General features: G+C 38.9%; 1 long non-coding RNA gene across 1 annotated transcript; it reads left to right on the forward strand.

Moving 5' to 3' along the window:
• The first annotated feature begins 234 nt into the window (after window positions 1-234).
• On the forward strand, window positions 235-4,843 carry LOC149031695 (uncharacterized). Its single transcript, XR_016177472.1, has 2 exons — window positions 235-1,163; window positions 4,707-4,843. It is a non-coding gene; the product is annotated as an uncharacterized LOC149031695 (long non-coding RNA).
• The last annotated feature ends 5,522 nt before the right edge of the window (window positions 4,844-10,365 follow it).

The following is a 10,365-nucleotide window of genomic DNA, read 5'->3' on the forward strand; positions in this document are numbered from 1 at the left end:
TTCTCCGTGTAGGTCAAGGCATCATCTTTTAGCTGCGAGACTTACCCTGGTTGTCGCTAGGTTATCAGCCAAGCACTTGTAATCAAGGGCATGCCTAAGGAAACAGTAGATATATCGCTAACTTCACTAGCGGAAAGCAACATTTAAAAAATTACAAAGGAACTTTAAAGCTCTGGGTGGCATTGAATGACCAAGTCATGAGAGATTCATATAGGAGAGTGTTTTGAAGGAGGACTGACGTGGAGAAGGGTTTCGTGTGAACAGCCGTTGCACACGAGTCAGTCGATCCTAAGCCCTAGGAGAAATCCTATGTCGATGACGGTGTGCAGACAAAATGTTGTTTTATTATATATAAATTAATAGTAATAATAATGACACACACCCGTCGGGCGAAAGGGAATCCGGTTCCTATTCCGGAACCCGGCAGCGGAACCGCTTGCAATTCGGGCCCTCGTAAGAGAGTTCGTCGGGGTAACCCAAAATGACCTGGAGACGCCGTCGGGAGATCCGGGAAGAGTTTTCTTTTCTGTATAAGCGTTCGAGTTCCCTGGAAACCTCTAGCAGGGAGATAGGGTTTGGAACGCGAAGAGCACCGCAGTTGCGGCGGTGTCCGGATCTTCCCCTCGGACCTTGAAAATCCAGGAGAGGGCCACGTGGAGGTGTCGCGCCGGTTCGTACCCATATCCGCAGCAGGTCTCCAAGGTAAAGAGCCTCTAGTCGATAGACTAATGTAGGTAAGGGAAGTCGGCAAATTGGATCCGTAACTTCGGAATAAGGATTGGCTCTGAGGAGCGGGGCGTGTCGGGCTTGGTAGGGAAGCGGGTCTGGCTGACGTGCCGGGCCTGGGCGAGGTGAACAGTTCCGGCAACGGTACTGGGATCCGAGCTCGGTCCCGTGCCTTGGCCTCCCGCGGATCTTCCTTGCTGCGAGGCTTCCCTCTCGGTTTATCCGTTACGGTCGTCCTCTTCGGCCGCCATTCAACGCTCAGCTCAGAACTGGCACGGACTAGGGGAATCCGACTGTCTAATTAAAACAAAGCATTGCGATGGCCCTCACGGGTGTTGACGCAATGTGATTTCTGCCCAGTGCTCTGAATGTCAACGTGAAGAAATTCAAGCAAGCGCGGGTAAACGGCGGGAGTAACTATGACTCTCTTAAGGGCAGTCGCTTGAGGTGTCGGGCCAGCTCGCTGGTACTAGTATCCGAGACTAGTCCCTAAAGGGATCATAGTTAGCAAGTGGTTCCCTCTGCGTGGGTCCCGCCACCAGTACCAAGTTGAAATTATATTTCAACTTGGGAAGCAAAAAACCACCGCTGCGCGAATAGCCTTTCGGGTTACCTCCCCCGTTAGGCCGTAAATCAACTGGTACGTCTCGAAAAAGAAATAGAAATAATAGTGGACCCTCTGGATCCACTAATCCAGTAACTGAGGAACCTAACTGTGCTCGTCCGGCTCTTGCTACCGTTTTACACAGCTGCGAGTTTCCGGACTGCGACCGACATTTTGAATCAAAAATAGGACTTCGAGTACATCAGCAAAGAACACATAAAGATTGGTACGATGCTCGGCAGGTTGCCGAAAACCCAAATAAAAAGCTACGCTGGACGCCTGAAGAGTCAGCAATTATGGCCAAAAAGGAAGCTGAACTACTGCTTCAAAACACCAGGTTCATGAACCAGGCACTGCTCAATTTCACCGAACGGACCCTTGAGTCAATCAAGGGCCAGAGGCGAAAACGCCAATTATAAGAAACAAGTTCAAGAATACCTCCAACAACTACAGGCCGTGCAACATGAACATGAAGAGAGCCTAGCTGATATGGGAGATCATCACCAGCCGCCCCTCCCAGATGACGCAGGTGCACCTTCTGGGGACAGGGCAGACACGACTTTGACGGCTACTCCAGACATGGGCTGTGAGATTACGGTATTCCTCGAAAGGTTTGTAATCGATAACAATATTAATGAAACACTTTCAGATTTATGCGGGCGTATCCGTAATCTCTCAGGAAGCGAATTAAGGTATGAGTTAGCTAGCTTTATTCGGAACTATTTCTCTTATAATAAACCAGCCTCTCGAAAGAAATCTCACACTGTAGATTTGCAGGGCTTGAGCAATCGAAGAAAAAGGAGAATCGTTTATAAGAGAACTCAAAAAATGTGGAGGAAAAATCCATCTAAATGCATTAAAACCATTATAGGTGACATGAGAGCTACTAGTAATGCACCTCCCAAGGACATTATGGTTCCCTTTTGGACTAGGGTCATGACACAGAGGAATGATGCTGCACCTGGATATGAACAAGCAACAATAAAACACCAACTGTGGGGTCCAATCAATGAGGCTGAAATAAGAACCTGCTACCCGCCTCACAGGACAGCCCCTGGCCCAGATGGCATTACGAGTAAAGAGATAAGATCTATACCAGAGAAGGACCTTGTGGTAATATTAAATCTACTTACACTCTGCGACCATCCGCCAGAGAGTGTCCTTAAATCTAGAACGGTCCTAATTCCGAAAAAAGCGGATGCGACTGACCCGGGGATTACCGACCTATAACTGTTTCTTCAGTTCTAGTAAGGTGTTTGCACAAAGTATTCTGTAAGAGAATTGAACGAGCGATAAAGCTCGACGAAAGACAAAGAGCATTCAGACCTATTGATGGCTGTTCAATGAATGTATATCTTGTAGACTTAGCCTTGCGATACCATCGGCAAAACTACAAAAGCCTTTACATGGCCTCAATAGATCTATCTAAGGCCTTCGACTCCGTCACGCATCGGGCCATCAGTGATACCATGATGCACTATGGGTTCCCGAAGCAACTAGTTAACTACATAACCAATGTATATAAATACAGCACGACCAATCTTTACTGTGATGGCTGGAAGTCTGAATGTATCCGCCCATCCATTGGGGTCAAACAAGGAGATCCACTATCTCCAATACTTTTTAATCTAATCATTGACAGATTGCTATTAAAATTACCTAGTGAAATCGGGGCTATGATTGGAGACTTTAGGGTCAATGCTGCGGCGTTTGCAGACGACCTAGTCTTCCTAGCGTCATCCCAAGGAGGACTCCAATCAATGATTGACATAGCCTTCGTCGAATTGAGCACAATGGGACTTAAAATTAACCCTGCTAAAAGTAGTTCAATAGCTTTTACTACAATTCCAAGGGCCAAGAAATGCGTAGTTAACGCAGATGTAAAATTTAAGTGTGGTGGTTATGAAATGCCTGCCCTATCAAGATCAACCGAATGGAAGTACTTAGGTGTAACTTTTACACCAGAAGGCAGAACAACAGGACAGGCCCTATCCAAAATTAATAAGAGCATGGAGATCATCACCAAGGCTCCGTTGAAGCCTCAACAAAGATTATTTGCTCTGCGTACTACTATTATTCCAAGTATCTTGCATACATTAACCCTTGGAAAAACTGACATCGGGTATCTACGTAAAATTGACGCCAATATCAGACGAACTGTGAAAAGGTGGCTAGCGCTACCTGCGGACTGCCCGTCTGCTTACATACATGCAGATGTTAAGGATGGTGGTCTCAGCATTCCATCCATGCGATGGACCATTCCTGAACTAAGAAAACGAAGGCTTGAATCTTTAGCCAACATTTCAACAAACATTAGTATCCTAGTTCTACAGGAAATAGATAAATGCAGACAGCGGCTGAGTGACCACGGCATCTGCCTGGACTCTGTCCTTGCCATCAGGGAAAGATGGGCGAGACGCCTACATCAAAGCGTTGACGGAGCTTCGCTTCTCAACTCTTATAAAGTCCCGCAACAACATCAATGGGTTACACAGGGGACACATTTCCTGAGTGGGAAGGATTATTTAAACATGTGCAGACTACGGATCAATGCGTTACCAACCAGATCAAGGTGCGCTAGAGGCAGACCGGCCAAAGATCGATATTGCAGAGCAGGGTGCAGCTCAATGGAGACGATGAATCACATCCAACAGATATGTCACAGGACACACGCGGGGCGCATTGAAAGACACAACGCTATCTCGGATTATGTTGCCAAGGGGCTGATTAGGGGGGGCTTTAAAATATATAAGGAGCCGCGCTTCAACTCAACCCAGGGCTTAAGGAAACCAGACCTGATAGCATGCAAGGAGGAGGTTGCATATATCATTGATTCGCAGATAGTCGGCGAGCAATACGACCTCGAGCGAGCCCATAAAGAAAAGAAGAGAAAATATAAAGACCTAAGGCAAGAAGTATGCAATCTAACTGGAGCTAAGGATGTCAACTTTGGATCAGTTACCTTATCTTGGAAGGGGATATGGTCGCAACAATCCCTAAAAGATCTGTTTGAGTGGAAGATGATTAAAACAACAGATGTGAAAATCATCTCCACTCGAGTGTTGATCGGAGGACTCTCGAACTACTGGACCTTCCACTCAACAACATCATCGGCGGTGGGACAGCGGCGCGGGATCGGATAGACATGGTTTTGATTCCTCTATAAGCAGGAGTCTCTCTGCTCCAACACCTTCCAGAGATAATTCCACCCAAGAGGGGTGGACGTCAGGTTTTAGTGGGTATTAAGATCATAAGTCCCACACTGTTCAGGCTAGAAGAACCATCTAACCTGTTCGTGCGTAAAAGCATTTCCTGACGATAAAAAAAAAAAAAAAAAAAAAAAAAAAAAAAAAAAAAAAAAAAAAAAAAAAAATAGCCAAATGCCTCGTCATCTAATTAGTGACGCGCATGAATGGATTAACGAGATTCCCACTGTCCCTATCTACTTTCTAGCGAAACCACTGCCAAGGGAACGGGCTTGGAAAAATTAGCGGGGAAAGAAGACCCTGTTGAGCTTGACTCTAGTCTGGCACTGTAAGGAGACATGAGAGGTGTAGCATAAGTGGGAGATGGCGACATCGCCGGTGAAATACCACTACTTTCAGATATAGAAATAAAGATATAGAAAACCAAACAGAAATTATTTATATTATTTTTCAACAAGGATTAAACAGATATATAAAAAATAAAGTCTTCTGGAGATGAAACAGCCAATGATACTAAGTAAGAAGAGAAAAAGAGATAAACATATAGGATTGAGCCTGCGAGAGAATGTGAGACAGAATATATCTAGGTAGTTTTTCCTATTCTCGGTCTTCTCTTTATGCTCTGCTTCGTAGTATCGCTCCTGATTGTAATGTGTGTGTTTGTGGGCGACTACATACTACGAGGCGTGGACTTATATAATCTCGATATTACGCCTGTATGTACATATATAGAAGCGATATAAGGGCAGAATAATAAACAGAGATAAGATATAACAGAGAATAGAAGAGACAGAAGAATAGAGAAAGACAGAAATAACAGAGATGTCGCGTGTGTAGGTGACAAAAGAAAAAAGATACAAACGAAATCAACAGTCGAAATAAAGAAAGAAGATGTGTGGTCAGTCTTTGTAAGTTGTGTAAGTGAGTATGGAAGGTTTTTGAACGATATAAATGCTTTGTCTATTAAACATATTTTTTAAAAATATATCTTATCAGTAGGATTAAACTGTGTGTACGTTAACCTCGCACCTTTACACCAAGCCCAATCTTGCATGTGTATATATAGGATATATATAAAATAAAAATATGGAAATAAAAAAAAATATATATATATTTTTTATATAAATATATTATATTTGTTTCTACCTCTTACGGCTATCGCACACGGCATTCCAGTACCATCGTATGGAGAGATTCTCTCACACCGTTGTTAAAAAATTTTTTTTCTTTCTAATTTTAATTAGAATAAACCCTTGAAAATTATTTCACCTTCCCAAAATTTAATGTTTTGCAGGATAGTGAAAAAATTTTTTTTAAACTTGAAAAATGTTAGAAAAAACCGATGTACTTATCAACTGTGTAGAGTTGCTCACATCGCGCAAGGTAAAGTCTAGGCACAAAAAAACCTCCATTAGGATGTTTTCGTTTTTATTTCGGCTGCCTCCGTAGTTTCTAGCCGCCATCTTAAATATATATATATAGAATAGTAGATATACTAATACCTAGTATTTTACAAGTTGTGTTTACAAGTGTACTAATATTTTTAGATGATAATGACACTTACTACGTCCTCGTCTGAAATAAAATAATTTTTATATTTATTTTTAGGTATTCTCGTGGTAAAATATCTCCACATAAATGCCCAGTCAATTTTAAAGAAAAGAACCTTTAAAATTTCGCTTCTTCTTATCTTTATTTTAAGGTGTTTTTTTAAACATAAACTTTTGCATCAAGTGGCGTTGTGGCGTAAATATACCGTGCTCTTGCTTCTCACGTCGACGATTAGTGTTCGATTCTTTGTAGGGAAAGTTTTTGGTGGAAAATCCGTGATGAGATATCCGCAATATCCTCTTGTGGGTTTATTTCGGTATCAGAATTTGAACTTTTGTAAAAATATTTGTCCGCGTATAAAAGTATGACAAAATAGAGTGGCCAATTTATGATCAAGATATAAAAGTTCTTGATCAAACAATAAAAGCCTAAAGAATTGTAATAATAAAATAAATTCAAGAATAAACAAGATGAATCATATTTTTCGTGTCTTACGAAAAAATGTGCGTATATAAAACAGAAGAGTAAAGCTACAAGAAATGTTTTTTTTTTTGTCACCTTGTCATACAGCGTGAGATAACAAATATATGAAAAGTGTGTGTGCGTGTGGCAGCACGTGTGTGTGCTTAACCGCAGTGGTTCTTAAACCGATGTTCCGCGAAATTTTATGAAAGTGCCAGTGTATATTATACCTAATTATTAAATATATTGTTAAAATATGAAAAAATCAACGAGCTAAAATATAGCACTAAAATTAACGAAAATAAAATTTTAGAAAAGAGTTAAGATAAAGTTTTTACAAATATTAAATTTTTAAATCAATGTTTTTGTGTTTTATTTCCTATTTTTGTTATTATCTCTGTTACTTTTATACGACTTAGAATTAAATGTTAAGAATATGTTGCATTATATTATTTTCTATATAATGCATAATCTATATAACTTTCAATATTAATAAAAGTTAAAAGTTTACGCACATTTTTTTTAGTCTCTATTATCTTAATCGTCTTAATGATTTTGGTGTACAGCATATTTTTTTTCTAATCAGAAATGTTCAGTGACTTGAAAAAGGTTAACACGATTGCACGCCGGCCTCGCGAAAACGCAGGCTTCTTGAGACTGTCAGCTGTGCGCCGGCCCCGCGAAACCGCGGGTTTCTGAGTTTGTCCGCTTAAGTAGCTGCCCCAACGATGGCACTCGGGCTTTAAATGTCTCTTAGGTCGCCGGCGTACAATGTTAAGAACCACTGGCATAACCGAAAACAACAAAACGATCATAACATCAAGTGTGAACTTCAAAAAGAAGCGGAAAAGTAAGAAAAAAAAAGATAATGAAAAAAATGACAACAGACGATTAAGGGGTAAAGAAGAGGTAGCTAAAATAAGAAATTAAAATTAAATCATATTGCGTGTATATTCCGTTTAAAATAAATTAATGTCGACATTCCGAGCGTGAAAATCAGACGGAAAAATTATAATCATTATTATAATTATATATATCTACTATATATATATATGCTAAGGAAATGTACTTTCTTCCGTTTGAACTACTCGCGCTTTTACAAGTAAGAAAGAGTAGAAAAGACGTTGACGTGTATAGATCAGATTGGACATATAAATAGAGATAGATTTAATAGACTAAGAAAATGTGTGTGAAAAGTGAGGAATAGACATAATTGTCGGTTGTTCTTTTCAGAGTAATATTAAATTGTTCCTTTTTGGCAAATATTGTGTATAGGAAAATAAAGTTAATGTAGTAATAAATTCTTTTCAAAGCAACACCTCGTGCTGATAGCCTGAACATTCTTTTTTGAAACACTCCTATTTTGGTCTTATATATATAATTTACTATTTGATATACCGGTAGCCCTCCTGTAACACAGTATCCTATAACACAGTTTCCTTTCGAAAAAAACTTTTGCCTAACACTGTACTTCTAAAGCTGCGAGAAGAAACTTTGACGTCTTAAAAATACGGTGTTGCGAAAAGATTTTTTTTATCTCCCTCAGCCTAAAAACAAAAGTCTCATACAACACGATTTCACACCTTTTTTAACACGGAGATTTTCTAGGAACCTATCTACCGTGTTATAGGAGGGTTACCTATGTATATTGTGTACCGTACCTTATAAATTTTTTTACATTGTTGCTCAGCTTTTGGTTATTTCAAAAATCGTATACTATAATTTGTAATGAAAACAGCTTTAAATACTAAATAATACTTTTAACGAAAATGAATTTTATGATTATAGCAATATTCTTCAATTAAGTAATATTAATATACACAAAAGAGCACCAAAAAATATGTAGGCCACGAAATAATAAAATACGGTATGCAATGTGTTAAGAATTTAAATAGGATTCTTACCTTTTTTGTAGTAGCTCTCGTGGATTGGACCTCCAGCAACAACACACATTTTCAAAAAACCAATAATAAAATAATACTAGTCGCGAGTAATATTTAATTTTACTTAAATATATTATCTCAAAATTGATTATTATTAAATTTATACTTTTACATCATTGATCAATCTTGATTAAAAATTTCACAGATTGGAATATAAAAGAATTGACAAACCTACCAACGAAATGAATTGGCGACGCTGGTGCTGTCTGATCGTGGGTAAATCTGGCTCCTCTCTGTGCCACTGGGATTGCCCACAATGAAAGTTTTCCATGTCTGTGTGCTTGGGATGTCGAGGAAAAGCCGAGGTGTAACCGAGGTTGGCGGTTGGCCACGAAGTGGCACATTATGAAAGCGACTCGTGTCCATGTGTTCGGACGACACGAGTCGCTTTCATAGTGTGGCACTCCGGCGTGCCCGCCAACTTCGGTTGCACTCGGCTTTCCTCGACATCCCAGACACACGGACATGGAAAACTTTCGTTGTGTGGGCAATCCCCAGTGGCACAGGGAGAGGGGTAAGATTTACCCGCGATCTGACAGCATCTGTTGGCGCGCTCCGCTTTCTGATCTTATTTATAAACCTATGCTTGTCCCCACCAGTAAAACCAGATCGCGGAACATTTCTCACCCCTTCCCTCGAGTTTACCTACGCCTTGCACACAAACAAAATTTACGTATCAGTGTGTCGGAAAATCGTAAGAAGCCGAGGAAGGCCGAGATAGCTTGCGCGACAGAGGAGAAATAATACCCCCCCCCCACGCGCTTCGGTAAAATACATGCGACCCAAACACATTGTTTTACACATTGTTCAAATGTGTATTGTTTTTTCATTAAAGTGAGAATAAGATTTTGCTGGAACAACAGAAATGCTTTTGTAATTGTATAAATAAATATAAATTATAATTATTAAATTAATATAAAAAAAGGATGTAAAAAAATATATTAAGTTCTATTTAAAAAAAAGTGCAACTGCATCAGCGGGTGCATCGAAGCATTTTCAAAAAAAGTAAGGTCATAGAAAGTTAACATTTGTTTACCATATAACTTTTTTCTTTTATGATTTTTCTATTGTTACTTAAAAAAAAGTTATTACCCGTCTCCGTTACAAGAATCACCTTGTATAGGACAAAAATTCGTTATATTTATTCTCTCTATTCTTTTTATCACCGTAGAACGGTCTCTCTTTTCAAAACCCTCTATTTATTCTGTTTATTGTACGTATTTATCACGGTATAACCGTCCTTTCTTTCTCAAACCTTCTAATTATTATTATGTTTATGTTATCACATTTTAGTTAAAGAAATTATATTTTGTGACAGTTGTAGTGGCGGATTTACGTAGTTTCTAAGAAATTTTTAATCAGAAACATTAAAAATGACGACCAGTCAAATTGGATCAGTCAGTATATATAGGTATATCAAACCTGTATATCAAAAAAATGGAAGCGGAAAATAAAAATAATTCATAGTATTATGAAATACATGAATTTAGAAGAGTAATAACATAATTACAAAATGTTAAATAAAATTTCAGAACAAATCTTGCTAACAAATGATACAACCGGTCATTTTGACCAGTCGGAAGTTCTAGTGTTAATATATCAATTTGTTCAATAAAAATTGTATAACCTCTTACCGAATACACTCCGCAATAATTTATCCAGAAGAAATTGATCGGAAATAGTTGAATTACATATTTTGTATTATTCTTTTGTCTTTATTTAAAAAAAATTAAATATTACTACTAATAATAACAATGTCCTAACAATTCACTTAATCAAACTATTATAATCTTGTCACCATGGAAAAGTAGTTTTCGTTCAGTTCTGCCATCAAAGATCGCGAAACAAACCACTATTTGCATAAGTCATTTTA

Source organism: Polistes dominula, unplaced genomic scaffold (assembly GCF_049000335.1).
Source record: "Polistes dominula isolate Pdom_NZ unplaced genomic scaffold, Pdom_raw_medaka contig_335, whole genome shotgun sequence".
NCBI classification, from domain to species: Eukaryota; Metazoa; Arthropoda; class Insecta; order Hymenoptera; family Vespidae; genus Polistes; species Polistes dominula.